At 32.2% G+C, this 24,260-nt stretch overlaps 1 protein-coding gene across 1 annotated transcript in view; it reads right to left on the minus strand.

Moving 5' to 3' along the window:
• Positions 1-505: 505 nt before the first annotated feature.
• Positions 506-24,260, minus strand: part of LOC127717490 (uncharacterized) — a 51,539-nt gene continuing 27,784 nt past the window's right edge. The window contains exon 6 of the transcript XR_007989204.1: positions 506-535. The gene's annotated coding sequence lies outside the window, so the exon portion shown is untranslated. The remainder of the gene's footprint in view (positions 536-24,260) is intronic.

Genomic DNA, 24,260 nt, shown 5'->3' on the forward strand with positions numbered 1-24,260 from the left:
AGAATAATCATGCACGACTGCCATGTACACCTAAGAATCACTCCATACACCAAACCCAGCTGATCTATTGATTTCGTCTATCTAATAAAGACATAACGATAAAAACTTAACGTTGACCAATGAAGCATGAAAAAAGGTCAACGCCAGATGAACCTTGCTAGAGAGACATATTCCTTAAAATCATTCAATACAACAAATAAAGAGGACCTATTGCTAATAGTATCTAACTGGCCTTGGATATTGCAAGGATCGCACACGTCATGGCGTTGGCAGTTTATTTTCGACTTATGAGTTTGAATGTCCCTTTGCTATCTCTCGCCTCTGTTTTTCAATGATGAGTCTTGTACATGAAACACGCGTCAGGCGTACAAAATTTCAAACCTTGTATCTATGATAAGTTTGTTTACATACCATATATATTCATCCTAGTTATACTCATTATAAATAAGAAATTCACATGATTAAAAAACATAGTAACCAGTCGATGAACTACGAAAAAGTGTTTATGGACAATGGACATATGATTGCCGGAAACCTTATGATATTGGCATCCATATAATCTACCTCCTGAAATATAAAGGTTTATACATGTAATTTACGCCGTCGCCGCCGGATTGTACTCCCTTTGCATTCTTTTACTTTCGGCGCAAGCTAGACAACAAAGTGTCAGAGATATATACCAGTCGGAGAAGTTTAATCAGCAGATTTCTGAGAATGTTTTACAACAAATCACATGTCGTTGAGCAAAGATTCACATGGTTTGTAACAAATATTTTTAAAATTGCCCCTTTATCAACTTTGAAATAGAGGTTTCAATTACCTGAGTAAAGTAAACCTTAGATGGAATTAGCTATTTGTTTTTGAAACCGTTTTTGGTTATATAGCTCTTCAATTGTTCCGTTCTTATACATCCTTTGCTTTCAAATTTTCAGTTTTGATCGTTCCTGGTGAAGATAAACCAAGAGAAGCTCGTCGGACGCATGAAATTTATAACATTATAATTTATCTTAAACGAATGAGACTTTGATTAAGGATTTTTGTTCGATTATATTTGGTGTGATGATGAAAGGATGGTTAAATAGAAATACAAAAATATTTCCGGGTAAGGATACAACTGTATTTTTGGTGTATTTCCAGAATACTTAGATAGCCTTCCTAACAAATACTGATAAACAGTAGAAAACAAAATAGATACATATAACATGTAACCAAATTAAATCTATGCAGACCATTACTGACCAGTTTGTTACATTTGATTCTACTGTAAGTGTACCATTATAATTTGTAATGTTTAGGTCATTACGACACTGTACAGAAAAATCGACACCTATGGTGTAAGAAATATTATAGGCAGAATTTGTACATGAGATATTATTAGGACTAAACTCTGTACAATTTAAGGCTGATAGTTGCATTGTATTCATATCGGGCATTGTATAAAAATTGTGTTCTGAATCCACAATATAAACAATTTGAACAATTGTAAAAAAAGATAATGTTAAAATATAGACCATACAACATTCGTACAACATTGAGAACTTTATATTAAGTATTTTCTTATCCTTACATATCTTGAATAAAAAGTATGTCAAAACGTCCATCATCTTTATAAACAACATATACAAAATAACAAATACAGTCATTTTAAAGATGATGTTGTATACGAATTGAATGTATACATATGCACCAAATAATACGAAAGAACCACATCCTATTAATAACAAAAGTAAAAACCATCGCAGGTGAACTGAACACCTATTATCATACATTATCGATGAACATAATACAAAGGGTACCATCAGTAATAAACCGTATATGCTTCTCGTCACCTGCACCAATGTAATATTATCTGATTCTGTGACTTGTCCATTGCAATAAAACGCATTTTGACTTTCCTTACCAATTATGTACGGAATACTCTTTAGTAGGCAAATAGCGGATGCAATAAGGACGAACATAAAAGAGCATATACAATATGAGTCTTCTTAAGTAATTGTCTATATTTGCACTGTTGTTGATGTATTCGTCTGTATCACAGCAATTTCCAATTAGCTCTAATGCTGAAATGCCAAAATCATTAAATAAACAAGGATTGGCCCCATTCTCTAATAATGTTTCTATACAATCACTGCTTTCCTGTTTTAAAAGGCACCTGTTTATAACCGAATGTAAGGGTGTATTACCCTCACTGTCTAGCATATTAACACAGTCACGATAAAAATTTCTGAAAGCAGTGTGTAGAATTACATTTAAACATGTGGTCTTGAAAACTGATATACGTGCTATTTCATACTCTCTCAATTCATTTGCTTTTAGCTTAGTCGCAAAACACTGGTTTTGAAAGCTATGAGACAGCAATAATTTTGTTGCACTTTCACTAGTTGTGTAATGTAAAGGGGTTCTATCAAAATCATCACGAACATTAACATCTGCTTTATAACGAAGCAGAATTGAAAGTGTTTCGATATTATTGTTTATAACTGCTAGGTGGACAGCGGTAAGCCCGTTGTTGTCAGCTATGCTTACTTTCGGTTTCGACTTTCTGCGCAAAACAAAATCATCGTTTTTGGACAAATCGTCATGGAATAAAATCTCCACAGCTTTTATATTATTTGATAATATAGCGTAATGTAGGACTGTCCACCCGCTCTTTGTTTTAGAATCAATAATCTCGGATGAAATATTTGATCTTAAAATTTGTAGAATGTTATTTCGGACAGCTTTATGAAGTTTGGTCTGGTTTAAATCATATTTTTCATATATCAAACTGGTTAATTGGTTATTGTTTGAAATGACTAAGATTAGGATCTTCATGTCAAACAATAATCGTAAGTTTATATGTAAAAGTAGGCGTACCATATCACAGCGACCTGAATTAACTGCTATATATAAAGGAGTTTCAAAAAATTCTGAAAAGCAGTTAACATCTGCTGCATCAGAAATAAATGTTTCTACAATATCTAAGCTACCACCAAGAACAGCTAAAGGATAGAAGGACTTTGATAAAGGTTTGGATTTATAGTCTCTATCCAGAATCTGTTTATGCTTTGAAGGTGTCATCACGCTCCAAGCATATCGAAAGAATTCATAACAGCCGAAGGCCACAATCCAGTGCATAATTGTACTTCTTTTACTTTTAGCCTCCATAACTCGCCTAATGGCGTCTTTGTTATCTTTGAATTCATCATTCGATTGTTTTTGAAAGATAGACTGAAAGATGCTTCGTTTCCACTCGGAACTAACTTCCGAAAAAGGTTCATCAAAACTTCTCTGATTAGTTTTAAAATGGGTTCCAAATATATCGACAAAGTGTATATTCTTCAAAAGGTGACTCATCAACAAATTAGAAAACCTTCCAGATTTTAATTCAGTCAATAATCTATGATATAACGGTCTAAAACGATCCTCATTTAGTTCATCTTCCCGTAAAACCACAATGTTTTCATCAACATTTGTATTTAACTGAACTCTTACTCGATCTCTAATAAACAAGATATTACAGTCTGCAAACATTTCTTTTGGATTCAAAGTACAGAAATGACAACCCACAGTCTCTTCAAGAGCATCGTGAATAAACCGGAAATTGTAACTGTCCTTTGTGAAATAAGATCCTAAAGCTGAAAGAGCGCTTTCCTCGAGTGCTTTTTTTCATATGTTTCTTTGCATTCCACATGTTTTCATTATTTTGTATATTTTCTCGTCACACTCAGTTGAGTCAATGTCAAACATACTTCTACTTAATGAACCATCAAACAACAAACATACTATCAAAATGCAATATAACTTTTTATTGTCATTACTCATTTTATCAAGTTCTTCTTTTAAAAGTGATAATGGTTGCCTAAAAAATGTGATTCTTTTTCTGAATCTTTCCTCATTATTTGACACTAATTTGCACATTATTTCAATCTCCTCAGTTTCCATTTCGTTTTCTAGATTATTTGCACATTATTTTAATCTCCTCTGTTTCAATTTCGTTTTCTAGATTACTTCTCCTAAGATGTTTCATTAATATTTTCTGCTTTTCCTCTATTGAAAGAGCATTAGACTCGTGCTCTAAATTTATGACTACTTTGTTTTAAAATTGTGGATGCATTTTTAAATCTATTTTGGATTGCTATTTGTAATCTCAGTGTACATAATATTTTTGTTGAACATAATCCTGTGTTGAAACAGCTTATTAACTTTTCGTTTATTCTTTCCCATTCATTCAACAGGGTTGGACTTAAATCGTATTTACCAAGGACATCATCAATAAGAAACATTTGTTTTTTATTTGTTTTGTAAGTGATTATATCCTCTGGGGACTCTACGGGGACAATTTCAAATCCTTTTAGTTTAAATTTTAATGCGACATGTCGGATGGTGGCAGTCTTTCCTAATCCTGAATTTGATGTCACCACAATACAGCTACAATCCTTTACTTTACCATAAACAAGTTCTGTTCCGAGTGTCTCACAAAAACTTTCGTCATCTTTTATCCATGTTTCAACGAAAGCTGCATTTGCTTCTGTAAACAATGGTAAAGACAAATATAATTTCAAGATAAAAAATTACTTTGTCAAGACCTACTTCAGATATTGAAAGACCAATTGACATTACACACCATTTCGTTATCTTCTGTTTTATTACGAGAAAAAAAGGTAAAATGAGAAAATCATAAAATGTATCAAACTGTAATACGCCAGTGTTTAGTCAATTTAAGCTTCAAACAGGTTTCTATTGATAAATTACAACAAACCTTCAATGTTTTTTGGAAGATTTCCCTCCCTGTAATAAGTGATATCACATTCTATCTGTTCTTTTTCCTTTTCGCAATCCAGAAATACTTTTGTCAGTTGCTTCAGTTCTTCTTTCGCTAATGTTTTTGCCTGTTCTCCATCAAGATCGTAATTCAAGATTTCAGTGACTTTTTGTGGTCTTTGACCGATATTTAAAGATGTCAGTGCCTAAAATCAGAAAAGTATACACGTAATTGATGATAATCTTATCTCTAAATGGGACATAACAGAATCTATCCCCCTACAGATACATCATACAGTGTTTCTATGGTCAAAAGCATTAGATACGAAAGGAATAGTGTGTCTTTCATATTTTGAGTACCTTACTTAATCTTGAACTACTTGTACATGGAAAGGAAGCAAAAGTTATATATACATGTATATCATTTGACATGTGAACATACTCATTCGGCACCATCAACAATGTAGTGAATAATTTTTTGTTTACGATTAACATTTTACGTATATCTTACCTTATAATTTGAAAATGTATATACCACCAATGTATTCTAAAATTTGGTTTGGTTAATTTCATGTCTTAATTACAATTATGAATATCTAAACAAAATAAATAAATGTGCTTTACTTGTTACAACATACATTTTCAACCTGAGTCCATTTGAGTGTGAAATCATTGTTATCCATAGAGGAAACTGTTGTAGGGCCAACTGATTTCTGTACCACTTCAGTCTAGCAAAGTGCGCTCCCGGCAACGTATCATTCGGTTGCGGAAGTTGATCCCATCCATTGGAGGGTTTTGATAAACCTCCTAGATTGCGTAGCAGAAATATCATCATTGTCAGATCAAAGTCCTTAGAAGAGGTAGCTAGAAAAAAACAAAAGTTGAACGGTCAATATCTGCTGAAGTATTTCACACAAGTGACATTTTCAAAAAATTCTTCATTCTTAAAAAAAATACAGCATCACAACATTAAAAAATGAAAACAACACGGTATTAATTTCGTGCGTACGAAGCGCTGTTCTGGATTTTCCTTCATCGGGAACGCTCATAGCCGAATATATGAAAGTCAAGGATGTACAAGAACCGCGACATTTCTTATTAAGTTTTGCCCAAAACACAAAAAAGGGTAAAACAAAATCTTCTTTTAAGGGCAATCACTCCTATCTACTAATTGTTTTGACAGAAATTGACCTGATTATAGGTCTAGTCTTTTTGATCATGTTGAAAGTTTCTATCTATCTTGTATATAATATTTTTTAAGGTAATAGACAAAAATGCAGTAATCGGTAAAAATCGTCTTTAAAGAGTAATAATTTCAATAAACAGTCGTCTGAAAACATCAATTATTAGATTTATTTGTAGATCTTGCCTTGCTGATCACTTAGCTGTTTAACGTTTCTATCTATCTATTGTAGTTTTTAAGATCTTAGGCAAAAACGCAAAACAAATAGTAAAATTGTCATCAAAAGTGCATTAACTCTAATAAGGAGTCGATTGAGGATTTCCGCTATATTGACTTATTTGAAGATCTTGTCTGGCTGATCAGTTTTGCTGTTTAAAATTTCTCTCTTAAGCTACCTATTATAGTTTTCAAGATAATAGACAAAACGGAAAACAGTATTAAAATTCGTTATTTAGAGCAATAACTGCACTAAGAAAGTGTCGGACTGTTTTGACGTTAATAGATAATTGGTAAAGCTCATCATTCTGACTATTACAGCCCCTGTCAGATTTTTTTTTCTATTTATAACGGTTTTCAAAATAATAGACAAAACTTAAATTTTACCCCATGTTCTATTTTTAGACATGTCGGCCATCTTGGTTGACAATCGGGGTCATCGGAAACATATTTTAAAACTGGATACTCCAATAATAATTGTGGCCAAGTTTGGTTAAATTTAGCTCAGCAGTTTCAAGGGAGATGATTTTGTAAAACTTAACGGACGACGGACGACAACGACGAGGACGACAGACGACGGACGCTGACTGATGGGAAAAACTCACTGGCCCTACGGCCCAGGTGAGCTAAACTTAAGTTCTTTATAGTTTAAAAATTCATAAACGGACAATTTTAATAAGGTTTGTTATAAATCATGTCGTACCGTAGTTGTTACTACTGAGCTGAGGATATCATCGGGACTGATAGTCCATTAAATGTATACTTTGAGGTAGAAACAACATAATGGTGTATTTCCGAACATGGCTTTTGATGGTAAGTAGCTTAAAACTGCAATCAAAAAAGATCTAGACAAATTTAGAGTGTTTATTCAACAAAATAAATGTGTATTCTTAGACGAAAAACAATTCTATCAGATAACAATTGTCACTCTGATACAAATTAATTCATTTAGGTTACGGTTGTCTTCCGATACAAAATTTTACTAAACATGTAAAATGTGAATTAATTTATCAGAATTTTTAACTGCAATTTAAACAATGATAAAATATAGAATTTTATTTATATATGACATATTGTTGGAATATCATTAATTGTGGGATTTTGATCACGTGACTAGAACGAATTCAGGTGGAATTGGCAATACTTACGTGCATTTGAATAATATAAACAATCCACACTCATTATGAAGTTGATTATATTTTTAGAGTCAACTTTTCATAATCTAGTGTTTCGGGGCCATTTATAGCGTACTGTATTATATGGTTATGCTCATTGTTAAAGGCTATACGGTGACTTATAAGTGTTTATATCATTTTCATTTGATCTTTGGCTGATTAATGTTTCATATCGCGTGGACAGTTAGTCCCAGAGGGTATCACCATTCATGTAGCCAGTACTTCGATAATTGTGCTATTTAAATTTGCAGTTACAAAATTTTGGAAATCATCTTAAATTAAGGAACATATCTCCCTCATGCAATACTCTGATTTCTTGCCCTAATTTGGCTATGTTTTGTCGTTTGTGGTTGAAAAGCTCTTCATATTTTAAATAAGCTTTGGATTATCAAAACATCACTGAAGTGACATCTACAGTCGAAATGCACATCCGGTGCATGTTGGTTGGTAACGTTAATGTTATTTTCCTTTTTTTCATTTTGAAAATAGATTGTGAATGCGTTAGAGCACTATTAGCTATATTATAAATATTTAACTTTTGTTCTTACAGGCATCGGGGGAAGATTGGACGGCCATATGGTTCCAGGGACACTCCTTAGTATTTCTAATTGGGCCGCATTAATTTTTTTTTATTTGTGCAACTTCATGATGACCGGCATTGTATTGTTGATAGTTTGTGTGAGCTAAGTGTGTTGGTGAAAATACTCCGTCATAGTATCCCCTGGCAATCTCAGGTGATACTTTAAAGTTGAGCAAGAAAAATCAGGTGAAGTTTCCCTCTTCTTCTGTAAGTTGTGAAATCGAAGCCATGATTACACTTTGGAGCCTCTGTTTAACAATTATGATCCACAGTATTTAGTCATGAACTCCGTTTGTAATATATGCCATCATGAACAACCTGTTTGAAGTATAAAATATTTGTTTATTTTTAAAACATTCTTTAAGTTTTAATGAAAGCCTAGGCCAAAAATAAAATTGAAATTGTGTAATGGTGCCTACCTTCCCACTTAAAAAGCAGCTATATATAGAAAAATGTATATGACAAACGGTTTCAATTTGGGGTTTTTGTTCGTGCTCTCATACGGAAGCGTATTAGGGACATAGTAAAAAGAAATTTGCATTTTTTCAAAGTCGATATTATGACATTTCATAGCTTTAAATTTCGACTTTGAAATATATTAAAATCTTGAATAAATTCATGTGGAAATTTTGTAACTGAAGCTAGATCTGTAAGGTTTGGTATAATAAGATATTCTACAATTGTTATTTTACCTATCATTGTAAGATTTCTCCCTTTCCAGTAACGTATTAATTTTTCCCATTTTGTATTATATTTTCAGTATTCAGCTTATTACATTCAGCTTGATTCATAGGCGGATCTAGCGGATGGGGACCCGAGCCCCCCTTTAGTGGGAAATTATTTGTTGATTATATAGGGAATCACTGAAGCATGACTGTAGCGGCCCCCTTTTATGGCAGTCAGTGGGCCTTCTTTGCAAAGTCCTGGATCCGCCAATGTGTTCAGTTCCAAATTAACGTCCTAGATTTTTAGTTGATCTATTATTCCATACAACATTTTCGAATTGATTTTTACGATGTTTTATATTTCCTAACCAAATGCTCTTTGTTTTTGATCTGTTTAGTTTTAAACCCGATAGTGTTCCAAAGATTCCAGGGATATTAAGAGTGTCACGTATTTCGTTTGTGCGATTTTAGAAAAAGTGTAGTGTCTTCGGCTAACTGTTAGATCTTTAAACTATGAGTTTTAGTATCAAGATTTATTTAAAAACCTTTGATGATAGAATCTTATTTTATGATTCATGACAACATGTCTACAGCTATAACAAAAATAGCTCAATATTTGCCTCTTAATAAATTTTTCTGGTCATGAAAGTTGTTCTTTTCCTTATATAATCTCGTTTGTTTTGTTCCAAATATAGTTGCATCATTATTAAAGATGTTGCTCTCTTTGTGACATACATGTTAATAGACAAATTTCTCAGTTTTCATTGATTGTCTATTAAAAAGATCATTTATCAATTTTAGACACAGTTAGATCCTTTGAAAATACATTTTGGAACGGTACTATAAGTATGGGTTTTTGTCGGATTCAAAATATATCTTTTTATGGGTTCTTTTTTAATAGCACACTTTTTTGAACATTTTAAGGTTAACAGATAGTAATAAAGAATGACTGGCACCACCTAGAAGCTAGACATCCAAAAACTAAAAGTAAATATATTTTCTGCTGCCGTGTTAATTAGAAAACCAAATTAATGCAAACAGTGGAAAATGAGTGTTGGCTATTGGTGTAGAATTTGATAGAAATATTGAGGAAATTCTCTTTGATGAGCAATATTTTCTGTGCAAAATTAAACAAGATGTGTTCTTCATTTTTACTATTACATAGCGTATCCTTACAAAAATATGCCATTTCTATCAAAAAAAATGCGGCTCCATATGTGTTTCACAGTTTTATTTACACCCAAAGTTGTTGAAATTCAAAATATGACAGTTTTTCAACGGATCTTTTATCATGCTTATAGTGAAAACTTAGAACCCAAAAAGGCTTTCATTGTCGTGTATAAAAATAATTACTTCATTTTAACATACAGCTAGAATTAGCCAAACTTCTCATGTAAGTTTTTGAGAAAGCTAAATTGTATGTGTGTATGACACAGAGAGCAGAGCACATTAATATGTCATTATAATACGATTATGGACAATTCAGAAATCAAGGGAAATAACTCTATATTGTGCATCCTACAGTATAAAGATAATAGGATCAATTTTGAACAGTGATCATATAATAAGTAACTGGGCACTTTACCTTACCAAAAAGAAAACTATTTTCCTTTTTGAATAATGCAATATAAGAGATTGCTTTAATTTGAAAGCGCATCAAAAATGTATAATTGAATACACAAGAGCGATCGGGAGTTTTTTTTAAACACGTGCTTGAGCTTTTTAGGCTTGGATAGAAGTGGTTAATTATACCCACTAGTTTTCCACTGAATGTTTGCAAACCAAGAAAGAAAAAAAAGAATCTCCATTTCTGTGGTAATTCTATCAATAAGGTGTCAATTAACTCAAATCTACGATTTGTAGCTAAATGAACCGAAAACACACACCGGAGTCGTTTTGTAGTCTTATTTCAGTTTACTTTTAAGCTGAGATGACAGATAAGAATTTTACAAAAGTACGTGCATGCATTTTATTATAGCAAAGAATTTCTTAATTGTATGAATAAGATGTGGTATGATAGTCAATTAGACAACTCTCCACAAGAGATCAAATGGCATAGAGTTTTCGACTATAATTCACCGTACGATCTTCACCAATGAGCAAAATCCATTCCGAATATTCATCTTTAAAAGGCTCCGCAAATACAAATGTAAAACAACTCAAACGAGAATAATAACAGACTGAAATATGTAAAAGAAACAATGAAAGACAAACAATAATGATATCCAGCAACAAAATGCAAAAGAACTAATCAAGATCATTTATGCCTTGAGCACTTTACAATATCCTAAGTTTGTATAAGCAATGATAATTCCTTTCGTCATGTTTAGTAAGCGCTAACACTCGTGCTAAATCTAGCTTTCATAGTTATCTATTGTCGGCAAAAGAGGGCTTATTATATTTCAAATATATTTGATATCATTGAAGGTCAAATTCCGCATTTTCATGCTTTTTCAGCACTGTTTGTGTCAGCAACATCTTTTAGTAATGACAAACAGTTGTAACAAGGATTTTTTTTATATAAAAATGAAACATCAATGAGCAAAGCTTTGTCTCTAAAATTTATCTTTTAAATTTTACCAGATGCACTAAAACTAGAGGTTCATAAGAGCCACTGTCGCTCACCTGCATCTTCCACAATGGCCACTGTTTAGTAAAAATCATCATTAAAGGGGAATAACTCTATTTAGAGTTAACTGCCAAATTCAGTCATGTTGCATATTTGCAGATCTTATCTTACTGATAATCATCCCTTTTAAAGTTTCTATTTATCTATAATTATAATATTATAGTTTTCAAGATAATAGGCAAAAAATGCAAAAATATGTTAAAATTTTTCATTAAAGAGCAATACCTCCAAAATTGAGTCGACTGAAAATTTCGGCCATTTGGCTTATTATTATTGATTAAAGTTTCTATCTATCTTCTAGTATTATAGTTTTCAAGATAAAAGGCAAAAACGGGGAAAATCGCCACAAAAGGGAACCAACTTCAAAATGTAGTCGAGTAACGATTTGGTCATTTGACTTAATTATAGATCTTGTCTTGCTGATAGTTTGCGCTACTTAAAGTTTCTATATATCTAATATAGGTAAGATAATAGACAAAATCGCTAAAAAAACTTGTATAAATGATCATTATCGGAAATCAGTCTTATAAGGAGTTGACTAAAGATTTCAGCCATGTTGACTTATATTAAGATCTGGTCTAATTGATCGTTTTTTATTTCAAAGTTTTCTGTCTATCTATTAAACTTTTCGAAATAAAAGGAAAAAAAATAGCAGAGTTCATCATGTAAGGTCAATAACTCCCACAAGAAGTTGACAGACAGTTTTGACGTACATGTAAACGAATAATAGGTATAGCGATCAACATTATGAAATGTTTGCCTCTGTTAGATTTTCTCTATTTATAAATTTTCCTCTTTTCATGTGCGTTCCAATATCTATATGACATGAATATCACAGGGTGCCTGCCATCAACCAAGGTTTGACTATTTCATGAACTTACAAATTAAACCTGATCGTGCATTTTTCATTGTTATTCAACGCAAAATAATTATTTAAGATACCTGGGACGATCCCATTTCAAATAGGATTTCTTTTGTTTACTTATTGTACCTTGAACTTATTAACCTGGTGTAGGTCTTTACGTTGCAGGTTCAATTTACTAAAAGTTAATCGTTTTTGACTAATTAGACACGCCCTCTTAACATCAAGGGGTTTATAATAGGATAGGAAAAAAATACCATCAAAGTGCTTTTGGTTGATTTTAAAATATCTTCGATCAATAATCAGACGGTATTTGAGTGGAAACACAAACCTTTCCGAGACAGGGAAATGCTGGCTGCAATAGGAATTTATTTACAAAATTTGTCCATATCTCTTAAATTTTAGTGGGCTTTATTGATCGTAAATTCATTTTGTTTTTGGCGTGCGTCTTCCGTAGAGAAAAAAGGGGGGGGAGGGAGGGGGGCAAATAGCTTAACTTACGATCTTGATCATGATTCAACTTTATTCTAGTACAGCATACGTTTTACCTCTAGCAAACTCTATATATTATTAATGTGTCAATCATTTGCTTCAGGTCGATCCACTTTGCACCTCGTCGTGAATATGCGTGATATATTTGCCATTGGACATAACGGGAGCAATCAATATACCAGCTTCATTTAGTGATGATTAATCATTAGTTCTCAGTTGATAATTGTCTAAAACAGTTTTCCATTTTTTGTGTATTTAATTTTTATTTATATTTGATTTTTTAAGCGTAAATTTTTAGAATTTCTTTCCGCATTTTTCTCTTTGAATTTATTTTGTTGTTAACATTTAGTAAACGGCGTAGTATCCAGCCAAACTAGGAGGAGGGGAGTAGAACAAAAAAATCTTTAAGTACATACAATAACTCATATATTGAAACGTAAAACAACAGCAGTCTCGTATAGGTGGCAAAATTTGCTGTGTCAATTTATATATATATATATATCTGGTATAGTTGTCATAAAAGCAAAATCGGATGAAAAAAGGTTGGCAACAATTTATAAGATTTATCAAGATTCAACTTATTTTGGCCGTTTCGTTTATTCTATAGTTACTGTCTTATTGATCGGTTTTGTTATTTAAAGTTGTTTAATTTTTTTTCATCTACAATTGTCATTGCAAAAGGCGCAAAAGATGTTTTAACATCAGCCGTGCGACTTTTTTTTTGAAGATCCAGGTGACCTTTGTTGTTGTTTATAGAAATTTCAATCGTAGATCGTATTTACCCCTCAACGATTTATTCAAATGGTTCTTTAACGTGAAACTCTCACTACACCAGGCATCGAATATACGACATTTTTATTTCGACCAAACGAGGTTGCATATTTTATACATCCAAACAGCTAAACGGCCGCGAACAATTTTAGCAAAGATATACTGTCGGAAGGGAGAAGTCCAGAGATGTCAATATTTCTATACCCAATCAATCCTTTGGTTTTGAAAACGAATATAAAGGTATACATCAATACGACAGCAACCCAACGACACGCGTAAATCAAAACATTAAGAGTCAACAAACAGACGTTTGTAATAGCAAGAAGCATACACATGCTATACAGAATAAAAAAGCCCAAAACCGCAACATGACTTAATAATACGGAGTTGAATTTTAGACAAGTGTTAGGTTGAAAAGTTTCACATGCCCTTTTTTATTTTTTCGATTGTTGGAAATTATAGAAGGTGTAATATAAATCAGTAGAAGAAAAACACTTCACTGTATAGTAATGATAAAATAAATAATGATTATATATATATATAATTATGGATGACGTTCAGTGGCAAATTAAATGAATATTCAGGACAAAATGGAATGAAAATATAATATGAAAATTAACCCTGCTTTGTACTAGACCGACAAACTGAGACGGCTTTTTAACGTGTAAGTTCACAAGCTATTAGTTCGGAGGGAAAAAAGTCACCCTTCGTTTGACCCGGTTAGGATTCGGACCAAAGTCCTCCCGCTCTCGAGGCGAACATACTCTCACGAGACCAACCATGAGAGCAGTCGCAAGGAATATCTAACCAAAAACTCTAGCATAATAAACAATACAGTTTCACAGAATTCTCATGGTTACTAATGCAAGCTAAAAGTATTTAGCTTAAATTAGATGCGTTAAATGATATTGGAAACTACACGTAAATAACGATGGCCCACATCAGAGTAGATTTAGAGGATCATCGCTCTCTGCAAGTTAAAAACTCTTGCTTTATTTTTTTTAGGGGTCCCACTGTGGCGAGCTGTTGCAAGGCTAAATTTCTATCCTTTTTAAATCTACCCTCATTTTCCAGTGGTATTACAAGTTTACGTCCAACCTAACTGTCGACCGACTATTGCAAGTCCTACCTATTGTATTTAAAATTAATGTGTTCTCGTCATGAACACTGGACGTGATGCAAACAACAAAAATGATTCCATGTGAATAGTACACGAAGACACGATCTTCTTAAATGTTGTAATATCCATTTAAATCACTGAATAGTAGTTCAAACATTTTTATATTATTTTGGGCAATTTACCACAAAACTGAACAATTATATTTCTTTTAAATACTTCTTTACTATGGTTATTTAATATCTACCGTTTCGTTATTATTTATAATATAAGATTATGTCAGGCGATTATAAAACTAAGAAAGATTAAAGTTTTTTTCAACGTGTTTATACTTCATCTATAGCCTTGAGAAGGGAATGACGGACGACTAAAATAAAAGTGTTTGATCTCATATAATCAATTGAAGAATTATGAAAGTTTCTCATCTATACACGTTTTGATCGAGCCACTCAAACCTACACATCTTGCTGCTAAAGTTGTTACATTTAGGGTATTCAATACAATTGTATGCATTGAAGTTTACATGCGTAGTTTTTTTATTTTAAAATATTAAAACTAGAGGCTCTAAAGAGCCTGTGTCGCTCACCTTGGTTTATGTGCATAATAAACAAAGGACACAGATGGATTCATGACAAAATTGTGTTTTGGTGATGGTGATGTGTTTGTAGATCTTACTTTACTGAACATTCTTGCTGCTTACAATTATCTTTATCTATAATGAACTTGGCCCAGTAGTTACAGTGGAAAATATTTTGTAAAAATTTACAAAAATTTACAAAATTTATGAAAATTGTAAAAAATTGACTATAAAGGGCAATAACTCCTTAAGGGGTCAATTGACAATTTTGGTCATGTTGACTTATTTGTAGATCCTACTTTGCTGTATACTATTGCTGTTTACAGTTTATCTCTATCTATAATAATATTCAAGATAATAACCAAAAGCTGCAAAATTTTCTTAAAATTGCCAATTCAGGGGCAGCAACCCAACAACGTGTTGCCTGATTGGTCTGAAAATTTCAGGGCAGATAGATCTTGACCTAATGAACAATTTTATCCTCGTCAGATTTGCTCTAAATGCTTTGGTTTCAGAGGTATGAGCCAAAAACTACATTTTACCCTGTGTACTATTTTTTAGCCATGTCGGCCATCTTGGATCGCGGACGGGGTCATCGGACACATTTTTTAAACTAGATACCCTAATGATGATTGTGGACAAATTTGGTTAAATTTGTCTTAGTAGTTTCAGAGGAGAAGATTTTTGTAAAAGATTACAAAAATTTACGAAAAATGGATAGAAATTGACCTGATAAACAATTTTATTCCATGTCAGATTTGCTCTAAATGCTTTGGTTTCAGAGATATAAGCCAAAATCTACATTTTACCCCTATGTTCTAATTTTAGCCATGGCGGCCATCTTGGTTGGTTGGCCGGGTCATATTTTTTAAACTAGATACCCCAATGATGATTGTGGCCAAGTTTGGTTTAATTTGGCCAAGTAGTTTCAGAGGAGAAGATTTTTGTAAAAGTTAACGACGACGGACGACGGACGCCAAGTGATGAGAAAAGCTCACTTGGCCCTTTGGGCCAGGTGAGCTAATAATATATTTATAAATTAATTGGACTGAACAGACAATTACTTATTTCGCATTTGCATGTAGCTTAGTGTAGGAAAAGTACAGAATCAAAATACCTGAATATTGTGCAGGAACTTATGCATATAGGTCTGTTCGATTAGAAGTTGAGAAACTAGCTGTTTAATAACTTATTGTTGGAAGAGTTTACTTACTGTTTTCAGTTGGTCTGGTCATATCGAATCTGTTTCATGATTACTGACAAATTAAAAACATCAAATATATATAACAAGACATTTTTGTACAGAACATTCATTGGTCAGTTGTAAATGAGGTCTGTATAGGGTTTTGATTTGTTCATTTATAAAATGAAAAATAGTTATTTAGAAAAGTTGGAATTCAAAAATATAAATTTACCCCTTAATCTTTTATAAAACTATCCTATGGTGTTATTTAAATGCTATAATATGATAATAAATAGACAATAAAATGATGTGCTGCCATTTAATCGGTCCGTTTCAAATGCAATTCGGTAACGGTTATTTGTATATACCAGTGTGAGTACTATTTAAGTTTGATATATTTAGACTGGTCCAATTCAGGGGATTAAGGCTTCTGCAAGTGTTTTATTGCGTACTTTTCTTATGTTTTTTGACGGTTTGTAAGTCAGTAAAAGATCAATGATTAAGTTAATATTGACATTAAAAGACATCCTCACAAAAAAGGGCTGTTCAAATACCCTCGCCCTTCGGGCTCGCGAATCTGAACATCCCTTTTTTGTTCGGAGGTCTTTTAATATCAATATTAACTTATCATTGAGCTTTCACTATTACCAATAATACTTGTAATGTGTAGTAAAATTCATTGATCCAATGGTTAAACTTTTTTGTAAGCTAAAAGGTAACGTCACACTGACTACGTTTCAGGTTGTTGTGACCTAATCTTCATTTCTTGGACTTATAGCTAACTCTGCGATATGGGTTTTGCTCATTGGAAACATATTATGCAACATGTAATTGTTAACTTATATGCCAGATATTCTCTACTGGAGAGTTGTCTCATTGGCAATCAAACCACATCTTATTATTTTGTATAAACCAAAATATTTTAATCTGAGAATATAGAATTGTTAGAATGTATTTATCACATTTGTATGTTCAGTTAACCGTGTAATCAGGATATAGAACCGTATACTGCGATATAATATAAACAGTTCAAGTTGTCATAAATGGTATATTTTCATGATAACCTAACTTAAACAAAAACTTAATCTAATTATGGGAGGACTTACGGACGGACGCATAGAATAGAATACATAATGCCCCACTCTTTTCTATCATGGACGGGTGTATTACTTTTACAACCGTAAAAATAGTTCTTCATTATTTCAGGGAACAAATATATATTTATCGTTTCTGCTTTGTTAAAAATGTAAGTTAAAACATATGTCCTTATAAATTCCTGACTTTTATGGTATGATTATTGAATTCTATTTTTGTCATTCATTTCGAGATAAACTTATATATTTCGAAATATAACATTTCCGTCTATGGGTACTGACTCGTGATTTCAAATAGGTTTGTTTTAAGTGGTTTTCTTTCTAATCTTAATCAAACAAGTGTCAAAGGTTAAGTTTTTCCTGTTATGAAACTACATTACATGGGAAAAAATAAATTAACAATTATTTCCTCTCCAGTTTAAAAATCCAGTTATTAGTTTCTTTTTTTTTTACTCATTTCGTTTAATAGTTCTTTGGAATACATTCATTTAAGTTAAATTCCTGCATTTTGATATGCTATGAATATTTATCATGTTTATCTAATTTAAAAAGAAAATCATTGGTGATCTGTTCATAAAAGAGAGCTCAAAAGTCGAAAATAAACTGACCACGTCCACTCTGGGTTTTTGTTAGATGTATTTCTATTTGTATCTATCTGACGAGTTTTGCCTTTTTCAACTGTATTTGTATAGTTCGTTCTTTAGTTGTACTGTTTCACCAATGTCCCAGGTTAGGAGAGGGTTGGGATCCCTCTAACATATTTAACCCCGCCACATTCTGTTTTTATGTGTCTGTCCCTGTAATTCTGTGGTTGTCGTTTGTATGGACATTTTATAGCTGACTATGCGGTATGGGTTTTGCTCATTGTTTAAGGCCATAAGTTGACCTGTAGTTGTTAATTTCTGTGTCATTTAGTCTCCTGTGGAAAGTCGTCTCAATGGCAATCATTTCCCATAGGGTTCAAAAATACATGTTTGCTTAAAAATTAAAAGAAACTCTAGAAAATTTAAATCACGTATTTACATCTTACTCCGAACAGATGGTAGCCTACTCGAAAAGTCATAGAAACTCAATACAAACATGCAAATACATTTTTGATGTTTACAGTTTATCTCTATCTATTATAATATTCTAAATAACAACAAAAAAATGTAAACTTTTCTTAAAATGACCAATTAAGGAGCAACAACCTAACAAATTAAAGGGTCGTCTGTTTTGCTTAAAATTTTAGGGCAGATAGATATTGACCTGATCAACATTTTTACACATGTCAGATTTGCTCTATATGCTTTAGTTTCAAAGATAAAAACAAAACTGCATTTTACCCCCATGTTCTATGTTTAGCCATGGCGGCAATCTCGGTTGATGGGCGGGGTCATCGGAAACAATTTTCGAACTTAATACCTAATGATGGTTTAGGCTAAGTTTGTTTGGCTCAGTAGTTTCAGAAGAGAAGATTTTGAAAAAGATTACAAAAATTGAGAAACATAGACTATAAAGGACAATATCTCATTATGGGGTCAATTAACAATCTTTAGTCCACGATTATAATTTAATACGCCATACCCGCGTTTCGTCTACATAAGACTCATCAGTGACGCTCAGATCAAACTAGTTATGAAGCCAAACAAGTACAAAGTTGAGAAGCATTGAGGACTCAAAATTCCAAAACGTTGTGCCAAAAACGGCTAAGGTAATCTATTCCTGGGATAAGAAAATCCTTAGTTTTTCGAAAAATTCAAAGGTTTGTCAACAGGAAATTTATAAAAATGACCATATAATTGATATTCATGTCAACACCGAAGTGCTGACTACTGGGCTGGTGATAGCCTCGGGGACGAAACGTCCACAGCAGTGGCGTCGACCCAGTGGTGTAAATAGTTATCAAAAGACCAGGATTATAATTTAATACGCCGGACGCGCGTTTTCGTCTACATAAGACTCATCAGTGACGCTCAGATCAAAATAGTTATGAAGCCAAACAAGTACAAAGTTGAGGAGCATTGAGGACCAAAAATTCCAAAAAGTTGTGCCAATACGGCTAAGGTAATCTATTCCTGGGATAAGAAAATCCTTAGTTTTTCAAAAAATTCAAAGTTTTGTCAACAGGAAATTTATAAAAATGACCATATAATTGATATTCCTTGTAGATCGTACTTTGCTAAATAATTGTGCTGATAACAGTTTATCTCTATCTTTTATAATATTCTAGATAATGACCAAAAACTTTAAAATTTCCTTAAAAATACCTATACAAGGACAGCAACCCAACAACGAGTTGTCTGATGAATCTCAAGATTTCAGGGCACATAGATCTTGACTTGATACGAGTTTTTTTCTTCATGTTTTAGTTGCAGAGATATAAGCCAAAAAACTGCATTTTACACCAATTTTCATTTTGAACCATGACGGCCACCTTTGTTGATGACCGAGGTTGGGGGTCATCGGATACCCTAAGGATGATTCAGGCTAAGTTTGGTTTAATTTGGTCCTGTAGTTTCAGAGGAGCAGTTAAAGACCACAAAGAACGATGACGGACGAAGGACGCCAAGTGATGTGGAAAACTCGGTTGGCCCTCTTGGCCAGGTGAGCTAAAATGAAATATGACAAATTAACGAGTGTATATAAACGTAGGGTAAAACACGATAAATGTTTTCTATATAAAGCTTGTTTTTGGAAACATATTTGTTTGGTCAATAGTTACACCAAAAAGAGAAACTTGCGTGAAAAAATGAAATTGTTTCACAGCCGATATTTCTTCTATCAGATCTAGAATGAAGTGTATAGAGAAATAAGATTGACGGAAGATATGTTCTCTATCTGAAAAAAATGTGAAAAACGAAAACAAAACGAATACAAAACGAAAACAAAAAATAAGTTCATTTGAAGAGATTTCTCCCATCAACCTGATTTGAAATACTTGAAGCAGTTAGTTCAAAGAAAGATATTCAATTTTAAACCTGAAATGATACTTGTGGCAGTCTGTTTGTTTCAAATTATTTTTTTTATTCTACTTAAAAATATATTTTTGGTGCAGTAAGTTTGTTACGTTTTTCTAGCATACATGCACCTAAAATGAAACACACGAGGCAGATAATTTATTTAAAGAACTTTCTCCCATTAGAAATTAAACACAGTCTTTGGAGCGGTTAGTTCACTTGTTTTGTTTTGTTTTGTTTTGTTTCAAACCTAAGATGAAAGATGTTGAGCCTTTCATTGGAAGAAATTTCATTTCTAAACTGAAAATGAAATATCTGAACAATTAGTTCGTTGGAAGAAATGTCTTCTATCAAAACTTCAACAAAATACTTGGAACAATTAATTCGTTGGAAGAAATGAATTATATTTAGCGTAAATATTAAATCTTTTTCAACAGTTATATCAGTTATAGAAGAAATCATATTAATCACGCGGTGAGTAACACAAGAATACCAAGAAACTGTTCACATGTACAAATGAACCTGCATTGTAATTTATCTTAAAAACGAATTAACTTGTATCGACCTATGAGACAGAATAAAGGTACAATAGTTTTAGCCTAGGAGTCAGCCCTTTTGTGTTTACACGAACTAAGATTGATATGGTCATATTTACAGACGATTGGGGAAAAAATCTTAATAACCCTTTTGAAAGGAAGATATGTATATTATGTTACTTTTTAATCAAATATCTTGATATTACTAAGATATTTGAAGAGATACAGAGACTAAAGGGATTTTGTATATCTTCCACCATGTACTTATAGATGAAAGTTCATATATTTATACGCCTTGGTACACTAGAGTATGCAAAAGATGTTGTAGTAATGAGGTTGAAGATGACACAGGTTGTTTTTTAACTGTGATAGCCATATTGACCAACATGACCAACATGACCAAAGAAAAGATATAAGAAATATAAATAATTGCTGCGAGAATATCATAAATCAAGACTCCACCAACCAACTGTTATGGTTATGTTATACCACAAATGCCGATAAGACGTTATAATCAGAGTTGTGCATATTCATTGAAATATATGAAAGTTTTGATGGGATTGACATAAACACATTAATCTAGATCTTCCCTCTTTGTTTAGTTACTATATCTCAGATAATATAAAATGGTCTACCTGATTTTTATCACTTGAATTTTAGAATTTTCCATTTGTGAGTTATAAAGCGCCGTGAGTTGGCATTCTTGAACAGTACATTTAGCATTGATCAACCCTTGCAGTTGTGTATTAATCAGGAGGAAAACAAGGATTGGAGTTAAGCTTTTTTTAATATTAGGAGCTGGTTCTAAATGACCACCGCTTGATTACTTCTGCATCATGATGATTTAAGTTCCTTACTGATGTGCAGTGGTCATGAGGAGAATTACTACAAAATATGAAACCATTTGTCTTGCTTTACTATTTCCTTTTCATATATTTCATATCTATGTTTGTATACTGACTACATTACACTAAACACTTAGTCATGTTAGTACTGCAATACTCATATCTGAGGGTCTGGATGGGGTTTACAGAATAGAGAATTATAGGCCAATACTGCAAAAGACAAATTGTCAAAAAAAATAAGAATAGAGAAACATATATAGTAAAAAAAAAAACGGAGAATAATTGGTTGCTTGAATATAAAGAATAGAGAAAAATGTCCTATTCATTTTGAAATAAAAGTATACATAATTGAACGACCCTCGATCCAGACCCTAATATTTTACTTATTTCTTTGTGTATGGTTTATTTTCACTAAAAAGTCGCATGTTTGATGATAATTATTGTATCATGAGGTGTAAATATGTATCTAAACTTTTATACAGGAAGGCATTTCTTTAGTATGAGGCTTTTTTAATTATTCACACGATCTTTTTATTACATTTCTACAGAATAATGTAAAACATATATGTTTATCCTCTTAGAATTAGCTTCGTCATCAAAAAGACTGAACAATGGCAATATTTCGAATAAAAGTAATTTTACCGTCCAAACTAGCTGCCGATAGCTTTTAATTTAAGTTGGTCAAATTTATACTAAAATACATGTAATATATGGAAAATAAAATATAAAAACAAATAATTTCACCTACCTATTTAACCTATTGTTTTCGTCAGCAGACAGGTGACAAGTGTATACATGGTAATGTCTCAATAATATGATTAATATCACTTATTAAAGTTAATCCAAAATATCCAAGTTTAACCAGAAACACTTATTGTAGAAAGTGTTTCGTGTTCATGTGAATCTACAGCTTCAATTACACGTATCAGGATATTTTCCCGTAAACACACACTTCTGCTGTTCTCTGTACATAGTTTTACATTCTTAAAATTAGTTTATCTGCACTACCAAATAATTTGAGTAACAGTGAATCTCCTTTTAATACACACATTGATGTATGTATGTAAATAGGCCACGCAATAATAATTTACAACAGACTATTTGATGGTATACTATTAAAACTAAAGAACTGAATTAATCGTTTCTAAACATGTGTTATGTATCTTGTGTATACACAGCAGTACTAATTGTAATAGAATACAAGTAATAGCTTTTTTAAAAAAAACTTGCCGTTTTATAGCTTGTTATCCATATGAATATAGTATATTATTACATTGGTAGCATTGAATTACATTGGTTTCTCAGTCAAATAAAAAACGGTAATTTCACATGTGAAATAAACGTGGTTATCTCACTCTCTGACGTCATACAACAATAGGCGTTGTCAAGACGTCGATAACGTCGGATCAAAACAAATTGTGAATGCGTAGAAAAAAGATATAGTTCCTTACATTTTCTACATTAATTTCATTAAAAAAAGCCATTTGCCAATGTAATAAAAAGAATAACTAATCAAAGAATTCAAATATCGAAAAATATTCAACTCGTGACCGAACAACACTGATAATTAGCTCATGCGCTACGCGCATTCGTGAATTAATGTGTTGTTCGGTCACTCGTTGAATAATTTTCTCTATTTGAATTCTTCGATTAGTTATTCTATAAATATTATCAAACTAAGTTATAGATTTTAAAATATTTGAAACACAATCAGAACAGATACAAAAAGTAGTAAAGTAGGTACTTATTTCAAACGACAAATGTTTTTGTAAAGAAATTGATCAATCTTTAAACATTTGCTTATATGAGGAGAGCAATGTGTTAAATCAGATACAGTTACCATGATATCAAAATAGAAAGACCCCGATATGCATTATCATTGATATGGTCACAATTTCAAATTAACTGTTTACAAAACTTAGATATTTAAAATAATAACGCTTTTCTGCCCCAGAAAGAGATAGCTTAGCTGTATTTGGCAAAACTTTTAGGCCTTTTTATTTTTCTCTTTATTCGACCGTCACTGATGAGTCTTTTGTAGACGAAACGCGCACCTGCCGCAATTACAAATTTCAATCCTGGTATCTATGAATAGTTTATATAAAAAATGTATACCTGGTAAGATATCAGAGGCGTTGTACGAAATGTATCCCTAATTTGGTTGACGAAAAACAACTTGTTATAATTATAAGTTGTCCACCATACAATGAAAATAACATTTTTTAAAGAAATAAACAATATTTGTTATTATATTTTCAATTTATCTCACGTGAGATAAATAAAATTTTGTTATTACTAATGAAAATGTGTCTGTCTTGAAGTATATATAGGAAATTATATTATTTGATGTTTAGATTTAAGACGCAACGTGAATTTATCCTAAATTAATTTTAGTTATTCGTTGTTATTCTGTTGTTAAAATGTCGAAATGTAATATTCTTGCATTTATTTGTACTGTATTCCCGTCATGTAATGCTGTCATTTCAGCGGTATATTTAACATTGCCATAAAGCCCGACACAGGTTCAATCCACAATTAGTTGTTATCTAATAGTTCTTGTCTATGTATGTTACATTGTCGTTAGATTTTTATTTTGATTGTAGTTAGATCCGTTGTTTCTCCTCCAAAATGTGTGTTTCCTCTGGGGTCGCAC

This window comes from Mytilus californianus, unplaced genomic scaffold (genome assembly GCF_021869535.1).
Source record: "Mytilus californianus isolate M0D057914Y unplaced genomic scaffold, xbMytCali1.0.p SCAF_10, whole genome shotgun sequence".
NCBI lineage: Eukaryota > Metazoa > Mollusca > Bivalvia > Mytilida > Mytilidae > Mytilus > Mytilus californianus.